Source organism: Puma concolor, chromosome A2 (genome assembly GCF_028749965.1).
Source record: "Puma concolor isolate L17-30 chromosome A2, mPumCon1.1.hap2, whole genome shotgun sequence".
In the NCBI taxonomy this organism is placed as follows: Eukaryota; Metazoa; Chordata; class Mammalia; order Carnivora; family Felidae; genus Puma; species Puma concolor.
Genome location: NC_141668.1, coordinates 88,423,829 through 88,444,257, shown reverse-complemented (window position 1 = coordinate 88,444,257; position 20,429 = coordinate 88,423,829). Strand labels below are relative to the sequence as shown.

Sequence of the window (20,429 nt, the reverse complement as noted above, 5' to 3'; positions counted from 1 at the left end):
GATCATTTATAAATCAAACCACAGTGTCTATTTTGCTGTGTGACAAGACATTTGGTAATCCAGTCATGAAATATTTATTGAGCCCTGTTACCTGCCAGGTAGCGTGCCAGGCACTGGCTCTGGAGAGGTAAACAAAATGGACATGATCTGTGATGTTACAGGGTTTATTCTCTAATTTAGACTATAAAATAATAAGCACCAAATCAATTCATAACTACAAACTGATAATGTATATGAAGGGAAAGGGTCAGCAGACTCCTAAAGCCACAGTAGGCTTTCCTGAGGAAGAGAACTTTCAGTGAGAAATTAAGAATAAACGAGAATTAACTGTGTGAGAGGTAAGGGAAAGGACATTCCTGGCAAAGGGCGCACCCAAAAGCCCTAGGGTATGAAAGAATGTGGCTTCTTTAAGAAATGGGGAGAAAGCCAATATAAGCAAGGGGGAAAAGCCTGGAGACGACACCAAGGAAGAATGCAGGGGCAGATCCTGTAGTGTCTCAGCAGCAACTAAGTGCATTCAGAAGCCCCACAAGAGGAGAGTGATGCAATTTATATTTTTAAAATGATTATTCAAAAGGTCAGACATGTGGAGAATGGATTAAGTGAAGGGAAGAACTGTGTCTCTTTTTACATAAACTCTCCATTCACAAAAATGACAACTTCCGATTTATAGCCATATTAATATAGCATATTTAGAGTCACTTCTTTTAAGTGATTATAAGAGCCTAACATCCCACACATTTTTTTGTTTACTAGGCAACTCTCTCCCAAGGAAACATACTATTGCTAAATGGATGAAAATTGAAATATTTTTTATTCAGGCATTATAAATTCTAACTCACATTGAGATGAAGACAAATTACTGTCTCCATGCAGAGGAGGGAGTAAAAATAAATGTGTTTTTATGTAATGTTGCATTTAGAATTTATCTCTATTTTATAATCAAGGGAAACTATGCACACTGAGGATGCTGGGATAGAAACAGAGCCAGAATTAGACATTGTCTATTCTTGACTATTTCTCTCTGTTTTTGTTGCCTGGTACTATTTCTTTCTGTGAAGCACTGTAGGAGTAGGCAGCTGGTCCTCTTCATCATTCTCATCAAATTTAAGTGTAGACTGGAGCGCCTGGGTGGCTCAGTTGACTAAGCATCCGACTTTGGCTCAGGTCGTGATCTCACGGTTCGTGAGTTCGATCCCTGCATCAGGCTCTGTGCTGACAGCTCAGAGCCTGGAGCCTGCTTCGGATCCTGTCTCCCTCTCTCTCTGCTCCTCCCCAACTCACCCTCTGTCTATCTAAAAAATAAAATAAACACTAAAATTTTTTTTTTTTAATGTAAGTGTAGACTTCTAACAAAAGTGAATAGATGTAATTGGGTGATACAATACTGTGGAAAATGTGCTCTTCTCTTCCTGGTTTGAAAACAGTATCCTTGGCAGAATCCATTAGTCAGATCCATCAGGAAAAGGGCTGGAAATTAGTATTATATTAAAGGAATGCAAAGACAAAATAGTTTCTGGCATTCAAAATAGGATCATGCAGCACTCCAGGCTATTTTCCAAATACCTATTATTCCCTCTCCTCTCCCCAACAAAGCCCAAAGGACCCGTTCTTTTTTTTTTTTTAAGTTTATTTATTTATTTTGAGAAAAAGAAAGAGCACCAGTGGGGTAGGGACAGAGAGAGATGGAGAGAGAATTCCAGGCAGGCTCTGTGTTGCCAGCACAGAGTCCCATAGGGGGCTCGAACTCATGAACTGCGAGATCATGACTTGAGCCGAGATCAAGAGTCTGATGCTTAACAGACTGAGCCAACCAGGTGCCTCCAAAGGGCCCATTCTTATGGTTTGGTTAGTTTAGTTTGTTAGTTGCTTGTTTTCTTAAGTGAGGTTGATATGAAAGTGGATGCTTTATCAAAGTAGGATATTAGGAGAAGTAAATGAAAGCTCACTGTTTTTTAGTCCCAGGGAATTATGGAAGGAATAGAGAAAGAAACCAAGAGAGAAAGAGAATCAGTCAATTAAATATGTATTCTGACACCTCCTTTTAGTGAGTTGCATTAAATCCATGGTTCGCCAACTTAACATGCCTCAAATCACCTAGAAGGCTTGTTCAAACATAGTTGTGGGGCTCCACCCCCAGAGTTTCTGATTCAGTAGGTCAGAGGTAGGACTTGAGAGTTTGCGCAAGTTCCTAGGTGATGGTGATACTGCTGATCCAGCGACTACACTTTGAGAACCAGTGTTGAATAAATGAAAGTAATACCAATGGCATCAAAGTTTGTCCTTGATTTTCATGTAGTGCCCTGGAAAGATCATTTCTGTGGCTGACCCTTGCTGAATGCTGGTGTGCAGCCAAACCTTTCTAATTCACCCCAATAGGGAAACAATAAACCACATCCCTCTTCCCATTATAACAGGGCATCTCCTTAAGAAGAGAAACAGAACAGGTGGGGGTACCCCGGAGATTGACCAGTTTTTCCTAGAAAGACATAATGTTACCTAAGGGACATAATGCTACCTAAATTTCCAAATCAATCTTCTCTTAAATCATACTGGACACATGGTCAGGTTCCTTTCTCCTTCATTTCCCTTTCTAATAATCATTTCAGGCTTCGTAAGACCATCTGGTTCCCCCTTTCCTTTTCCCACTGGATAGAATGTGGGCCCAGTTGGGATGGTGGTGAACCATCTTCTGCAGTGTGAATGATAAAAGCAACATCTTCAAGGATGGCCAAGCCACAAGACAGAAGGAGCCTTGGTCCTAGACACTGAGAAGCCACCTTATAGACTCTGGATTTTCCTTGTTTAACTCATTATATGTTGGGCCCCTTTGATACACTGGTCTATCTAATCTGCATCCCAACCAATACAAATGGAATGAGAGGTAGGAGTTTGTGTGGGAATACACATATTAATTCCAACACGGTGCTTAAATTGTGCAAACATGTTGTTCCTATGCCCCACTCTTCCCCTTGATTGTCAGTGACTCATCCAGGGCTACAGTTAGATCAGTCCTTCAATGCTTCACTCTTCTCATTTGCAGTTTTCCCTCTCCTTGACTGTTCTTTGTCTATCATCATTGCATTTATTCAAGTCTAGCAATCTATGTAATTACACCTCATGCTTTATTAGTATTTCTTCCATAGCTGCTTTAAAGTTGTTATAAATGTCTCAGGCATTTTTAAACTTCAAAAGAACTTGTGAGTATCTGAGTAAGTAAATAAATACCCAAAAGAATATAAGTGTTTTAGGTTGTCATTATCAACCTTTCACTTTTTTAAACAAAATTTTTTAATGTTTATTTATTTTTGAGAGAGAGACAGAGTGTGAGTGGGGGAGGGGCAGAGAGAGAGGGAGACACAGAATCTGAAGCAGGCTCCAGGCTGCTGTGAAAATTATATCCAGCTGAAACTTAGCACAATATACCTAAGAATATATATATATATATATATATATATATATAGTCATGATTTACTTATATGTACATATTTATTTACATATATTTACATAAATATTCCCCTGGACTTTGATTTATATATAACACATAGATAGTTTCTATTGAATAAAAAAATCCTATAAAATACACCAAATCCGTGTTCACTTAGTAGTCAAATAGTTTAATCAAGTTTGTCTCTTTGTAAATTCAACAGGTATTCATATAATGTTAAATATTTTTGAATTTGTTTTTCCCCCCAAATAATGAATTATTTGTTAAAAAAGAAAAAAGACTTCCCATTATATTGCCACTCAGACAGTAGGGCATATATCAATGCTAAGGTCCTATTCCTTAAGTCCTGATTGTATACCAATTTTGAAATATGTTGGTATTTACAGAAGTCACAATTCTTCAGAATCAATTGCTCAAAGCAGCCAGTAAGTACTCTTTGAATTCCTTTCTGAACTGTCACTTCACTGACCTGGTTTGGCCAAGATTAAACAATGGAAAAGCAAATATACATTACAGTTCATCTTCCTCTTGGGCTGACTAATATAACACTGTTTTGTACCTCCCTCCATTCAAAGCATCAACAGTTAAGCAGTCTTCTTTCCAAAGAAACAAACAAAATAGAACTGTAAACAGTATAATAAGTACTCAGAGCATTATCAATACAAAATTATGGCAAATTTTATTTAAAACATTTTAGAGTACTTTTAAATATAGTTTCCTAAGAAGGGAATTAAGTGTATATATGCTATAGCTCTAATGCCTCAGGAAACTATTTTATCACCTGAGCCAGCTACTGATCACAGATAGAGATGGGGTTAGAAGCCATGATTAAGAGACTGAGACATTGAACATTTGTGACCAGGCGCAGGAATACAGCAAACCCAGAGACATATGCATCACCTGGGAATCAGTGCTTAAGACAGAGCCCATAGTCACATGTCTGGAGAGCCATTGGGAGTTAAGGAGCATATATACGCAGGGTTTAAAGCAAGTCTTGAATCACATAGAAAACAAAGGCCAAAGCAAGGCAGAGAATCAAGAATCAAAACAAGAATTGAGAATTATATACATGGAACATCACATTGTTCTGTCCATTGGTCATTTGAGTGGATCTAGTCACAACAAGAATTGTGTGTGTGGTTGCTACAGGTAAATCAGTTCCAGCCATTTCTTCCACCACAGTGGCTTCCCAGAGACTGCTAACCATGCCATTCGTTTCACCACTATCCATCAGTTGGGGCTTCAGAAAAGCCAGACTGGTTATAGACTAAATAAAGAACTTATATTTTCTCTTTGTGTCTGGGTTGTAGTGTGAGTTAAATTTCCACCCTGCCACATTAGCTATTGGCTGGACTTCAGGCAGAATCAAAGGGCAAAATGAGTTTGAAATTAGGCATGGGAACGTCCAGCTAGCCACAGAAGTATAAGAAGACAAAATTAAATGAAAAACACACAAAACCCCTTTTCTCTTTCTTTTTTTAAAAATTTAATTATTTATTTTGAGACACAGGGCGTGCATGAGTGGGGAAAGGGCAGAGAGAGAGAGAGAGAGAGAGAGAGAGAGAGAGAGAATCCTAAGCAGGTTCTGTACGATCAGCACAGAGCTCGATGTGGGGCTCTGTCTCTGGACTGTGAGATCATAACCTGCGCTGAAATCAAGAGTCGGATGCTTAACTGACAGAGCCACCCAAATGCCCCCCTCTTTTCTTTTTTTTTCAGCTTTACTGACACAAAATTCACATACAATATAATTTGCCCATTTAAAGTGTATGACCCAACAGCATTTAGTATGTTCATAGACTTATACATCCATTACCACAATCTATTTTAGCACACGTTCATTACCCCAAAGAGAACACACACACCCCTACCCTCTGCCATCACTCTAGGCAACCACTAATCTACTTTCTCTCAGTACAGATTTGCCTATTTAGAAATCTCATATAAATAGAATCATAAATATATGGTCCTTTATGACTGTTTTCTCTCACTTAGCATGTTTTTAATATTCATCCATGTTGTAGCATGTATCAGTACTTCATTTCTTTTAACTGATAAACAATATTCCATTTAATGGACTTACCACATTTTATTTATCCATTCACCAGCTAATGGACATTTAGGCTGTTTTTATTCTTTGGCTGTCATGATTAATGCTGCATGAACATTCATGTACCAGCTCCTGTGTGGACATATCTTTTCATTTTTCTTGGGTATACCTAAAAGTGGAATTGCTGAATCATATGGCAACTCTATGTTTGACTATTTGAAGAAATGCCAGACTGTCTTCCAAAGTGGCTACACCATTTTCCATTCCCATCAACAGTGTATGAGGGTTCCAATTTCTCCACATTCTTACCATTTAGTTGCTATTATCTTTTTCATTATAACCTCCCACCCCCTATTTAAAAATCTCAAACAGACCTTCTGATCTTTGGATCTGGAAAACTGAACCAGTTCCCTGGTTAGCAAAGAAAGGCAAAATTCTGAGCACACACATGCCTAATGAGCAAGCAGGAAGAAAAGACCAAAGATGTCTGGATGTCTGGGGAGTCATGGGGGAGCCAGGGCATCCAGTCCCTTCAGACTGTAAACAAAAGGAGGCCTGGATTGAGATTGCTTCTACCTGCACTTGTTTGAGGCATGACTAGGGCATGATATGTAGGTAAGAGAAGATGAGTAAGGGTTGTAATTTCACTTGAAAATTAACTGGAGAGAGGAATATGGAGCCAGTGCTAAAGTGAAACTATTATCTTCTCTCCTCCATTCCTACTTGGTATTTTTCCACCAGAGTACATACTGAAAACCTTGGGGATATCCTCTACCTTTAAAGTTCTATGATTCCATGACTTTCTTCCTGTAAGTGCAATTTAAATTGATCGTGCAACTCATCATCAGGGAAATACAAATCAAAACCACAATGAGATACAACCTCACACCTGTCAGAATGGCTAAAATTAACAACTCAGGAAACAACAGATGCTGGTGAGGATGCAGAGAAAGCGGAACACTTTTGCACTGCTGGTGGGAGTGAAAACTGGTGCAGTCACTCTGGAAAACAGTATGGAGGTTCCTCAAAAAATTAAAAATAGAACTACCCTACGACCCAGAAATTGTACTACTAGGTATTTATACAAAAATGCTGATTCAAAGGGGCACATGCACCCCAATGTTTATAGCAGCACTATCAACAATAGCCAAATTACGGAAAGAGCCCAAATGTCCACCAACTGATGAATGGATAAGGAAGATGCAGTGTATATATATATATATATATATATATATATATATACCCGTGTATATATATACATATATATGTATATATATGTATATATATACATATATATGTATATATATGTATATATATACACACACAATGGAATATTACTCAGCGATCGAAAAGAAAAACATTTTGCCATTTGCAACAACATGGATGGAAAAAGAATGTGTCATGCTAAGCGAAATAAGTCAGTCCGAGAAAGGCAAATATCTTAGGATTTCACTCATATGTGGAATTTAAGAAACAAAACAGATGAACATAGGGGAAGGGAATAAAAAATAAGATAAAAACAGAGAAGGAGACAAACCATAGGAGACTCTTAAATACAGAGAACAAACTGAGGATTGCTGGAGGGGAGGTTAGGGGGGATGGGCTAAATGGGTGATGGGCATTAAGGAGGAGGGCACTTTTTGGCATGAACACTGGGTGTTATGTAAGTGTTGAATCACTAAATTCTACTCCTAAACCATTATCATACTATATGTTAACTAACGTGGACTTAAATTAAAAAAAAATAAATTGATCGTTCAATGTTATCTTTTATAAATAGAGGCTTTATCTTAATAAGATTCAGTTTAAGTGTTTTTAATGGTTTTAAAAAATATTTTTACTTTTTGTAAACCTGAAACTAACATAATATTGTATGTCAACTACACTTTAATTAAAGAAAATTCTACTTTTAATGTTTCCTGAAGCTTGTTGAAATAGAACTCTATCTATAGCATTAGTGCTTCCTGGAAGTCACTAAAAGTTCCTAAAAGTCTACCTAAGAAAAAAGATGAATATAGTTAAGAGGAAAAAAGTACATTTATTCTTTGGAAAGTACACTGATTACTATACAGCTAGTTAGAGAATTGTGTTCTTTCACCCTTGTGAACTGTGCCATGGAATAAATTAATTTCTTTGAACTGAAATATAACTACCACATCTGAAAATAGGAAAAAATGTATTAAAAGGAGGGAGGATTCAAAATAAGAAGGGCCAATGCCAAACAAAATACCAACCAAGCAAATTAGAAGACATTACACATACTCTTCCTTACTTAACATGGAAGGAAATTGCAGTTATTATTTGGTTAATAAGGCACTTCCTGGGCCTGAAAGTTACTAGCTCTTCCCTTCAACATATATTTGCTGTGCAACTGCTGTGAGCCGGAAACCTTGTTAGCTTTGTTAACTGCCAAAATAAATAAGAGAGTCTCTGCTGGCAAAGAGCAGCAGAGGGCCTGGCCTCTGCCAGGCAGATGCAAACTCATTATCCAGCTGCAATCCATTCTACGGCTATGATAGGCAAGAAGCAGAGTGAAGATGGTGAAGAGGAGTTATTTACAGTTACCTAAACTGGGGTAAGAAGGGGAAGAGGAATGTGATGGCAAAGGAAGAGAGGGGTAAGGGGATGACCAGTGAACCTGGCTTCATAAGGAAAGGGAAGGATTTCACCAAGCAGAGAGAGACCAAGACATTTGTGAAAACATTCTAGTGGGAAAGCAAATGTTTTGGAGATTTATAAAGTTTAACCATATGAAAATGTCAACGGTCAACCATTTTTGGCTGATAAAAATAGCACATTCATACAGTTTCAACTCATACAAAACAAAATAATCCCCAGGATGTGTAGGGTGAATTCTTAGGACTTATAGGAGAATTAGATAGACAAGAAGTTGGGGTCAGAGTAGAAAGAACCTAGAATTGCCTTCTAAGGTTTCAACTTTATCCCATAGGTGATGGAACAGTCAGTTCACAAAAGAACTTTTGACAAATGACCAACACATATATTTTTAAATGTTTAAAGAAGTTCAGGCCTAAATGAAAACTGTCTATCATTTTCAATATCACAAAGAAAAAAATTTTAATGACAATATTCAATGCTATTAACGCCTGAGGGAAACAGGATGCTCCCTCACACTACTGTGTGTGTAAACTGGAATAATCTTTCTGGAAAGCAATCAGAATACCCTTTGACTAAGCATTCTACTTTTAGGACTTTATCCCAAGGAGAGTCATGGCTATTAAAAAAAAAACAAAAACAAAAACAAAAACAGTTTATGGGTGCCTGGGTGGCTCAATCAGTTAAGCATCTGACTTCGGCTCAGGTCATGATCACACGGTTCATGAGCACGAGCCCCACTTTGGGTAAGCCCCACTTCTCTCTCCCCTCCCTCTGTCTCTCTGCCTCTTGTGGGATTCTCTGTCTTTCTGCCCCTCACTCACTTGCACCCTCTCTCCCAAACAAACAAACAAAAAGTTTAGGCGACAGGATATTCTTAATGTCCAAAAATAGCAAGTAAAACAAATCAGGAATCATCCTTATAATTGAACACTATGCAGCTACATTAAATATTTAGATGAATATTTAATAACATGGCAATGCTCATGAAATTTTGTCTTATGAAAAAATCAGGTTATGAAACAGTACATGTATCAGATAGGGCTCTTAAGAACTAGGTCAGACTGACCAGATTTGAATTTCAAGACCATTTAAAGTCCTGCGACCTTGAGCAAGTAACTTAACCTCTTTGTGGCTCAGTATCATCATCTGTAAAATGGGGATAATGCTAGTACATACACAATGAGTTGCTATAAATATTAAATGAATTAATATACATAAAGCATACTTTACATGTAAATATACTTTGAAATTTTCCTGGCACATAATTAGCACTAAGAGTTAGTTATTGTTAATATCATTAGTATGTGTTGCCAGTAAATTAAGTCAACTTTTAAGCTAATTTAAGAAGTAAAGGTGGAAAGATAAACCACTGGGCAAGAACCACACCCAAAGCACTCTGAAAAACTGGTTTTGTGAAGTCATTACCACAGCTGCCAAGCACCGACCTCGTAATTTGCAATGCCAAGTCCTTGGATGCTGGACACTGCACACTGCCACAGAACAGCTGTCTCTCCCGCCACTGGAAACCGGATGCAGCTGCCATTGCTGCTATGCCCTGGCCAGAACGGATTCTGCGTCATCCCTGCTGCTTTGAGTCACCAGTTCTTGAATCAAAGTCTAGAGAGGATGCATCTGCTTGGCTGCACCAAGTCCCGAGTTCCCAGATGTAAGAGAGGTCAAGAAACAGAGCAGTGAGCATTTTTATCACATAGAGAAGGCAGATTCTACTTTTTAAGACAGGGGATTCAACACGCTTAGCATATTTACACATTGGGCAACTAAAGGAAGAATGATTCCTCTATGGGGTTAAAAATATAAATATAACTTAAATATATTTATAGACAAAGAAATAAAGGACTAAAAGGATATATCTAAGTGTTAATGATTAATTGTGAACTGACCTTTATGGCTGATTTGAATTTTTTACCTTCTGTCTCTGTAATTTTCTAAATCTTCTATGACATAGAAAAGACATTTTCTCTTTTAAAGCAAGACCAGGCAATATCAGATCTCTATTTGTGAAAGAGAATTAAGTATTTCTTAGATATTGCCATGGACCAGGAAATGAAAGACTGTGTTCAAACGGCCACTGTTAACCTATAGCAGGCCTTTGTTACTCCAAGTGTGGTGAACAGACCAAAAACCAGCTTGACTCAGAAGCATATTAGAAATGCCGAATCTCAGGCCACATTCCTGACCTACTTAAAGTAAAGAAGAGGATGAATCAGGAAATATTCTAGAGATATAAGCAAGAAGGGTTGACAACTGACAACAAGGAAAAAGTCATAAACGATTACAAACCTTGGAAACATTTCCAAACTTGGAAAAAGACAAAGTTATTAACAGAAATGGACTCCTGGAACAGGAGCCAGTTTTAAAGGAAAAAGATAAATGTGGTTTTAGATATGTAAGGTTTGAGAACTTGAAAGGTGGCCAGATGGATATGGTCAGTCTGGGACATGCAGAACTGAGAGCCAATAAGAAATATCAAGATTGGGTTTACAAATTAAGAGTCATCTGGGGCGCCTGGGTGGCGCAGTCGGTTAAGCGTCCGACTTCAGCCAGGTCACGATCTCGCGGTCCGTGAGTTCGAGCCCCGCGTCAGGCTCTGGGCTGATGGCTCAGAGCCTGGAGCCTGTTTCCGATTCTGTGTCTCCCTCTCTCTCTGCCCCTCCCCCGTTCATGCTCTGTCTCTCTCTGTCCCAAAAATAAAATAAAAACGTTAAAAAAAAAATTAAAAAAAAACAAAAACAAAAACAAATTAAGAGTCATCTAAGAAAAGGAGATGATAGAAGCCAGAAAAGTGGTTAAGAATACACAAAGCAAGAGAAGAAATCCAAGCAAGATCCTCTGGTGGTGCCTGTATTTTGGAAACATGGGAGAAAGAGAAGTCAGAAAATGGGTTGCCAAAACTAAGATCATCATTAGTTTTGATGGGCACCTGGGTCGCTCAGTCAGTTAAGTGTCTGACTGGCTTGGGTCATGATCTCGCAGTTTGTGGGTTCGAGCCCTACATCGGGCTCTGTGCTGGCAGCTCAGAGTCTAGAGCCTGCTTCAGATTCTGTCTCCCTCCCTGTCTGCCCTTCCCTGGCTCATGCTCTGTATCTCTCTCAAAAATGAATAAACGTTAAAAAATTTTTTTTAAACAAAGCTAAGATCATCAGAATATAGTGTCAAAAAAAGCAAAGGACAGATATTTCATTACTATTCAATTCTCTCCTTTCACGACAAACTGGGAGTGATTTATACAATTACACTTAGATTAAACAGGACAGTGATGGATTAATGGAGATCTTAATTCTTGAGACATAAAATGGCCAAAGTATTTGGAGGGGGTAGAAGAGGAGAACACATATACCTTAGATTTCTCATCACCAGAAACCATCCAAAGTTATCTGGCTTTTGAAAAAAGTTTTGATGAAAATTTTATAATTTTTACATGTTGGAAATCAAACAAAACCATGACTTGTCTTTGTCTTATGCATTCATTTATTCATTCAGCAAACATTTTTTGAGAACTTAACTATGAGCCAGGCATTGAGGATACAGCAGATAACAAAACAAACAAAACCCTTTGACCTCATGGTGCTTACATTCTGAATGGGAGACAGATAATAAACAGAAGAAATAAATAAACATATTGTATGTTAGATGGTGATAAGCATTATGGAAGGAAGGGATGAAGGAGTGGGGTGAAAGTTGAAATTTTAGAAGAGGCGAAAGAGAAGATCCCACTGAGAAGATGAAGAGAACTGAAGGAGGTCAGGCAGCCACTCCTGGAGACTTCTGAGGGAAGCACTTTCCAGGGCAAAGCTGTACTGGACCTTGTGTGGTCAAGGAGGCCAGTGTGGCTGGCCGGACGGTGAGGGGGTGGGTAGGAAAAGAGGACTGGGTAGGAAAGGTCATTGGAGGTTTTTGAGCATATAAATGACATTACTGGGGCAACCAGATGGCTCAGTTGGTTGAGCCTGACTTAGGCTTAGGTCAAGATCTCATGGTTCGTGAGTTTGAGCCCTGCATCGGGCTCTCTGCTGCCAGCTCGGGGCCTGCTTTGGATCCTCTGTCTCCCTCTCCCTCTGCCTCTCCCCCATGCTCTCTCTCTCTCTAAGATAAATAAACATTAAAAAATAAATAAAATGATATTATCTGACTTGGATTTTAACAGAATCGTCCTGGCTGCTATTTTAAGGACATACTGAAGTAGAAAAACCAGATGGGTAGCTACTGTAAATATCTAAGCAAGAATAATGGCGACTTGGGCCAGGTACCTTTGACAGTTTTATCTCTCTTCAGATAACTACCTTTTATATCCTTCTACTGTATCATACTGAAGTGGGTGGGAGGGAGGAGAGACTATGTATGTAGCAGAGAAAGGAGCACAAAACTCTCAACCCTTCTATTTCCATAAATCTACGTATTTTCACATTTATCTTCAGCTACACAGAACAAAATGTGTAAGCAATTTAAATACTTAAATTTTATGTAAATATTTAATATGTTTAAATAGTATGTTTGAATCTTCTACATTATTACAGCCTCAAAGAAATGTTTTAAAAACCACTAAAAACCATTATCATCACCATGTCAATAAATTTATATTTAGGCCAAGGTAACAATAAAAGAACCTGATAATTTATTTTAAAGACATGAGCAATATTTTTGAAACACAGAGTCAGTGAATAATGACTAGTTCTGAAAGGTGTAATTTTAAACCTTCTACTCTTTCAATGCTATAATTAAAACAAAAATGAAAGTGAGATCAGAGAGTACACACACAGACCTGGGTCACACTGGGACATGTAATTTGCTTTTTCTATGGCTATGAGACCAAAGGCTCCATTTATTTGCTAAAGATTAAAAGGATAAACTGATTATTTCTTATTTTAAAATACAAAAGATACTAAGTCAAGTTAAATATTGATTGAGAGAAAAAGTTGTCAACATTGTATTAATATTACCCTACATCTGCAGAGGTTTACTGTTTACAAAGCACTTTCACTAGCATTACTAGTTTGAGCCTCACAATAGACCCATTAATATCATTGTTCTTAATTTACAGAGCGCTTAAGGGACTTATCCAAAGGCACTCAACTATCTAGCAAGTGCCAGAGCTGGGAAGAGAACCCTAACATCCTGGACCACTATTCTTTATACTATACCAAACTGTATTCTTTTCCAGATACAGATTTGGGGCATGTTTTTCTCATGCAGGGACCATCTGGGTCAGCAGGACCACAGGTGGAGAGCGGCACCTATGGAAAGGTGCCACGGTAAATGGTGTTATCCCCATTTAATGTTAGAAAAACCAAGAAACAGAGGTTTATTAAGTCAAACTCTGGCTCTGCAATTACTCAACAGCTGGTGTCATTTGCACTTACCCTGGTCTTTTTCACAACTTCTAGTTCCCTTATGGCTTGCTTGATCTCCAGGCCTGCTCTTTAACACCTCCACCAGAGGGCAGGCAGGGCAGGAAGAAGAGCATTGGTAACTGGTTTGCTCAAAAAGTTGGAAGAAGAACACTTAGGACATTATCTTAATTTAGATTTTTAGAGGCTTTCTAGATTTCATTATTAATGCAAAATTTGCCACCGTTCTTCTATGTAGACCTAGAATAAATAATGCAGTAAAATGATTTCAGAACTAGAGAATAGAGTTTTGTTATACATCTTCATATTTCCACTGCTGATTTTTCTAAATGATAAATATAAAATGTTAGATCTTTAAAAATATAACACTTGGGAAATAGATGGGCAATGAACAAGAACAATTCACAAAGAAGAAATTCAACTGGCAGTGAACATGGAAAAATGTTCCACTTCATAGGCAATTAAAGAGACAACATTTCAAACAAGAAACTGCCATGCTTCATCTGTCAAATTAATAAACATTATAAATGAGAATTACTGGTGAGGGTGTGGTGATATGGGCACTTTTATATATTTCAGTGGAAATGTAAATTGCTACCATCTTTCTGGAGAGAAATCTAACCCTTTAGACAGATGAATTCTGACAGAAGAAAATGGGAGTAATTTCCTACTACCTAAGTTGGAACTAAAATCTGGTTCTTTTTTCTCCAATCAAGAGAGCCCTTACACAGAGAACATGGATGTATGACACATGACAGAAAGAAACACAAGCTTTATGCCACCTCATGCCCTCCGCAGACTTGCTGAGATGGAAAGATGAGGGTCCCTAACCCCAGGAGAGAGTAAGGGCTATAACTCCCACCACTCCAGGGAAGAGGCAGAGTGTACTGGCAATGGAGAGAAATGGGAGTATCTGAAAGCCTGTGGGTCTCCCAAGATCACAGGGTCTGCTTCATAACCACAGGAGAGAAAAGTAATGCTTTCTGCAGGTTCCAGCAGGTGTAACACATCACAGTAACCAACATCTTACTATGCCAGGTTGTTCGAGAGAGAGAGACAGACAGACAGACAGACAGACAGTCAGAGGGCTCTAACGTTTATGGGACTATTCAGATATATATGTGCGTCTTTTCAGTAAAGGTCAGGCTTGCCTGCTCTGGACCACCCATGCACCCTCAATTACACTGCTATCAGTCTTACAGGTCAAATACATTTGCCCCTAAATTCAAACTACTGGACTATGGATAGAGTTGCTTGATCTTGCTTATAACTTAACAACTACTAGCTTCAGCTAATTTAAAAGACAGTCTAGTGGTGAAGAGTCTCACTGTAACAGGAATTTGTTTGGAAGGCCCAGGCCCCCACAGAAAGAGAGACTCCCCTGTGTTCTAACTATGAACTCATCACAATTTATAATAGGGAGAAACTGGAAACAACCTAAACGTCCAATCAAGAGTGTGGTATGCACCCATTAACTGTTTCATCAAAATGGAAAATGCTTATTCTACGATAAGAAGTTAAGATACAGAATACAGAGGTTCCATTTCGACGTAAGCTGACTCTATCCTGTCCCACCCACTGAATGCAGACATAAAAGGGGCAGAATACATGAGTACTCTAAAATGAAACGGTAGCAGGCAGATAGGGAAAGAAGAAAACTGAAGTCCTGCTGAACCAGAAGGGAGTTTCCCATTTTCTTTTCTCTCCAGGGTCTCCTAGCCGGGACTCAGGATAGCCCAAAACCAGAAGTGGAAACCAGGCCTAGACAGAGAGAATTCCAGAAGAAGGCTCTAGTTCTGGTCCAATGAGCAAGAAAGGAGATCTCTAATGCTCCTAGAAAACAGAAAAAAAAACACTTAGGTTTTTTTGTTGTTGTTTTTAATCTTTTTTTTCCCCCTTTTCTTATTTTTTCATCCTCCACACTCCAGGCAGCCACAGTAATGAGAGCATGGGGGCCGCGGTACCTAAAACTCTAAGGGAAGGGACATTTATTGAGAAGGGAAACCAGTGTGAGGTTCTGGGAGGGGAATTACAGCATCAGAATTGGAACAGCAGACATGGTTGGGCAAACTGCCTGTCAGAGATGCCATGTGGACTTGTGTCAGGTAGGTGGAAATGTACATCTAGAACGCAGAGGAGAGGTCTGGGTGAAAACTTTAAGTTTGTGAATCATCTGCAGTCAGAAGTTATTTAAAGCTAAATACTCTAGATGTTTTCTCCTTATTACTGAGTAACAGCTAATTACTGAGATTTTCTTACAGCTTTTTTTTTTTTAACCACTGAAGAAGGAAATAAAGTGATTATTATAATTCTAAAGATGGAGTCTATATTACCACTGGGAAAAATAGATTTGATTCAGTCCTAGGCCCTGGCTCCTAAATGAGTCGTCGTTAGGCTCTGCTTCTATGCTCCCTAAAATAATTTCGGAAAACTATAGTCCCTCACACATTTTAAAATTTGCACCTAAACTTTTTCATCATAAGTTTAAATAGTGGCAAAGGATGTGTACCATAACTATTGACATTATTATATAATTATATATCTGGTGTATTATAACTATTGACATATTGTTTAAAAAACTATTATGTGATTCTGGGGCGCCTGGGTGGCTCAGTCGGTTAAGCGGCTGACTTCGGCTCAGGTCATGATCTCGCGGTCCGTGAGTTCGAGCCCCACGTTGGGGTCTGTGCTGACAGCTCAGAGCCTGGAGCCTGTTTCAGATTCTGTGTCTCCCTCTCTCTGACCCTCCCCCATTCATGCTCTGTCTCTCTCTGTCTCAAAGATAAATAAACGTTAAAAAAATTTAAAAAAAAACAAAACTATTATGTGATTCTTAAATATAATCCGGGAATGTAAACACCAGAGATGTTTAATTCCCACATCATTAAAAAAATACATAGGAACAAATTCTTTTATGTCAGAAATTTCACATCATGTTTTCTCCTTAACTCTTATTTCCATTCCATTTTCCCCACAAAATTTTATTCTAATATGGCATATTTTTGATGCCTGAAATCCATGATTGGTCATTCTATCATAATTCTTTACAATAAAAATACACATACAAATCGAAATGTTCTCTGGTTCTTTAATAATGCTGGCATTTCTTTCCTCTGTCGTTACCATTATAGTTATTTAATGACAACACTGATCAACCACCACGAATGACACATTTACATAAATGTTAAATATAGGTTAACATTTTACTGTCAGCATATGTTTTAATGAGATAACGGGGCCTTTTTTTCAATGAGCTTTTGTATCTGTGGGTTAATATTACTTATGCTAGAATTAGACTTACATGTAACTTTCTTTTTTAATGTTCAAGTGCCGAAAAACTTAGTCACATACAAAAGAACACAAGACTGAAAGTTTTATTACAGCAATGACCTACAATTATTTGAACCCCTTCAGTTATATAATTGAAATCACATAGTAATGAATCATAAAAATTATTTTTTAATGAATCACCAGCTGACCGCTCAATTAGTTTCCCCTTTAATTCTGTTCAAAGTAAAGAACTGAAAACCTCCTGAGTTTCAAAAGGATTATTATAATTATTCCCCCCTCTCACCATCCAAGCCAATAATTTGAATTGTCTTCTTGTCTGCCACTTTAGAGGTTCTTCCACCCCAGGGCAATGGGCTGCAGTAACCTCTCCAGGGGGAGGGAGGCCCTTTCATAATGAGGGAGGTGGAGGGGAGGGGGATTATGCAAGAGGCAGTGACAAAGGAAACAGCACCACACCTCAAGGATATCTTCAGGCAGATCAGTTTTAAGGACAGTGAAGGAAGCTGAAGATCCAGAAACTGGATTCCATCCAGGAAATCTTTCTTTAGGCCCTTGGCTTTATAGAAATCTTGTGCACCCTCAGTGGGTTTAAACTAACTAGCATTTCCTCTTGCATCATGCCCTATTTGGGGGGGGGGGAGGGTTGGAGGGAAGGAGACATAAGAAAGAAAAATAAGTCCACGAGTATTTTCTGAGGGTTGTAGGAAAAGCCAGTATGATTCCTAAGGATAAGTTAAATTCCTCAGGGAAAGGGACCTGGGGGTGGAGGGAGGAGAAAGGAGTGGTAGGTGTCCATAGTTAGAGTAATTCAGGGAATGTACCTACCCTCTATCCCCAAAAAGTGGTAGAACCTTGAGGTAAGGCCTCTCCTTCCTGAATCAGCACCCTGGGACCGCACTTCATTTATTCAACAAACATTTGCTAGGCACTTTCTCTGTTAGCCTCTGCACCAGGGCCCAGGGACACAAAGACCTTTATAGTCCTGGTCTGCAAGGAGCTCACACAAGTTGATTAGGATTCAGGCTCTTGACTGAGGTGCCCCAGCCCAGACAGCCACCCTCCCTGCTTCCTGCCACATGCTCTCTGTATCCTGGGATTTCTCCCCATAACCCTGTTCCCTATTCCACCACCACCAAAAGCCATGTTCATTTCATTTCCTCCACGCTTTCAGGTAGACTGGGCCATACCACAGTGGGTGATGCAAATGCATTATGATGAGTTACAGGGATGTCCGAGATAGCTCTTCAGCTCCTCAATAAGTCAGGGTGGGCCGGGGTAGGAGAGGGGATGAGACCTAGGCATTAGGAGGCCACAGTTCAGATATCTCCAGGCAACAAGAAGCTCCTTTCAGTGTGCTGTACGAACGTTATCATATCTTTATGTGTGCTCTGGTTTCAAATATGTTGGGAAGCACTGTAAGTTAATGTATCAAACTATGGACCAATAGGTCTGAGCAGAAAAGTCCAGATACACTCCCCGGAAGCTACATTTGTCCTACAGACATCTTTGGTGTGGCAGATACAGTGCTTCACAATTAAAAACTAATTTACTTCCAACATCAAAAAATTTCACACAAAAATCTAGATATCTGGCTTCTCATGAAAAGTTGCTATGAGCTATACAGCAGTCAACTGGCAATGAGTACCCTTTGAGATAGGGTTTGCCCTTCCACTGTACCTGCTTTTTCTCATCCACACTCTTTGTATGCCCTCCCCAATTTCATCATCACTTAAGCTTATTTCTACTGCCTAGAATACAGTCGGCCCTCATGCTACCTTCACACTCACCATGGGTGCACATGAGCAGACACACATACCTCTGTCTCAGTAATAATACCCTCAAAAGTAGAACACAGAAATACAATTTAATGATTTTTATTCTAGAAATGATAATGTGTATTAAAGAAAATTTAGAAAAATCACAAAAATGAAAGGCGAAATTATTAAATCATCAGAGATCCTGCTGCTCTGAAATAACTAATGTTACACCTTAGAATGCATTTTTTCTGATTTTTTTTTATTGTTACATACATAAGGCTGCACAGATACGTATGAAGTTCCAAGTGGGCTTATATTTTCGTGTACTTCGAAGCCATTATTGTTTTCCTATGTGTTTAAAACCACGGGATTTGTTTCATGGTCATGATTTCCTATTGATAAAAATCACCCACTTCTCACGATATTGTTCAGCATATCACATACACTGAACCTTATATAATATTTTAATTATATAGATGTAGAACTCTATATAATTGATGTAGAACTCATTATACCCATTAACCTTACATAACATTTTAAACTTATCTGAAATTGCTTTGAGCTTCTCAGAGCTTAGTTAATAAAATCTATCACTTGGTTCTGGTGGAGAGCAGTATGCTATCACTTTTGTTTTCACGAGCTCAGATGTCTACAATAACCAATGGGGCACAGCCTGTAATTTTACCATGTCACTTGTTTCATGTGTGTGTTGAGATGTAGCTGGTTAAAGGATGAAACTAAGGACCAAAGACCCCTTCTCCCTGCCCCTCTGATGCCCAGAAACTAAATCAGTCCCTAGACTTCAAGAAGAAAAGAGAAGTCCAAATTGAGCTTAAGTTTCTGTCACCTCTCATTCTGGCCTTCCTACTTGGCCTGATACAGAAATTAAGTCTATAACAGGCACATAGAAAAGTGAGGACGTACTTCCTGGTCGCCCAAGCTTATGGAGATTTACCCTTGTTTCACCTGTTGCTTCTCCCTACTTCTCCCATACTATTTGGGGGCTTGCATTTTTTACAGAATTACATTGTGAACATATAAATAAAATTTCTAATAACTTTACAGAAGTGGTTGAAGAGTTACAATTAATAGTTACCTCTTCTGTTTTAATTGGAATAAATGAAGTTTCAGAGATTTTAAATGCCACTGATAACTATAGCTTGAGAGAGGGGAAATCATGAATTTATGAAATTATGATGAGGGGAGAAGGCTTCCTTTTCTTTTCAAGTAAAATAAAAAAGTATCAGGAAAGATTGTTGATGTTTTAATGTTCTTTTTAGTCAAGTAGAAAATAATGTTTACTGTGAGTTTTCGGTACTGTTTTGGGCCACTTTTCTGTTGTATATCGTAGCAGCTTCAATAGTACTAAAAATAATGTGAATCAGTGTCCTAATTAATCCCATTTTAAAGTGGCTCCATGTTCAGGGGTGCCTGGGTGGCTCAGTCGGTTAAGCATCCAACTCTGGCTCAGGTCATGATCTCGTGGTTCGTGGGTTCGAGCATCACTTTGAGCTCTGTGCTGACAGTAAGGAGATTGCTTCAGATCCTCTATCTCCCCACCCCCCCACCCCACCGGTCTCTGCCCCACTCATGCTTTCTCTGTGTCTCAAAATAAATAAGCTTAAATAAATACAGTTGCTCCATGTTGAACTTTTCCTTCCTGGATTATTTATGCATTGGTTATTTTACATACATTTATAGAATGCCTGCTCTGTGCCAGACACTATATTAAGTGTTGAGAGAAAAGAACGAACAAGGTAGTCCTTCCCTTCCAGAGTCTCAGTGTAGGGCGATGGACAATTGCACTACGGTGCAGTGATGAAGTGCCATGTAGAGTAGAATGAAGCATGCGATTGGGCATGCATGGGAACACACTGGTGTCACACCGACCTGAAAGA

The 20,429-nt window shown here is 38.8% G+C and overlaps 1 protein-coding gene across 1 annotated transcript in view; it reads right to left on the bottom strand.

The window, feature by feature from the left end:
* The window catches only part of GSAP (gamma-secretase activating protein), a 136,876-nt gene extending 123,066 nt beyond the window's left edge, over positions 1-13,810 (bottom strand). The window contains exons 1-2 of the mRNA XM_086696863.1: positions 13,496-13,810; positions 9,563-9,757 (exon numbers count right to left, since the gene is read on the bottom strand). The gene's annotated coding sequence lies outside the window, so the exon portion shown is untranslated. The remainder of the gene's footprint in view (positions 1-9,562; positions 9,758-13,495) is intronic.
* Between the last annotated feature and the right edge of the window lie 6,619 nt (positions 13,811-20,429).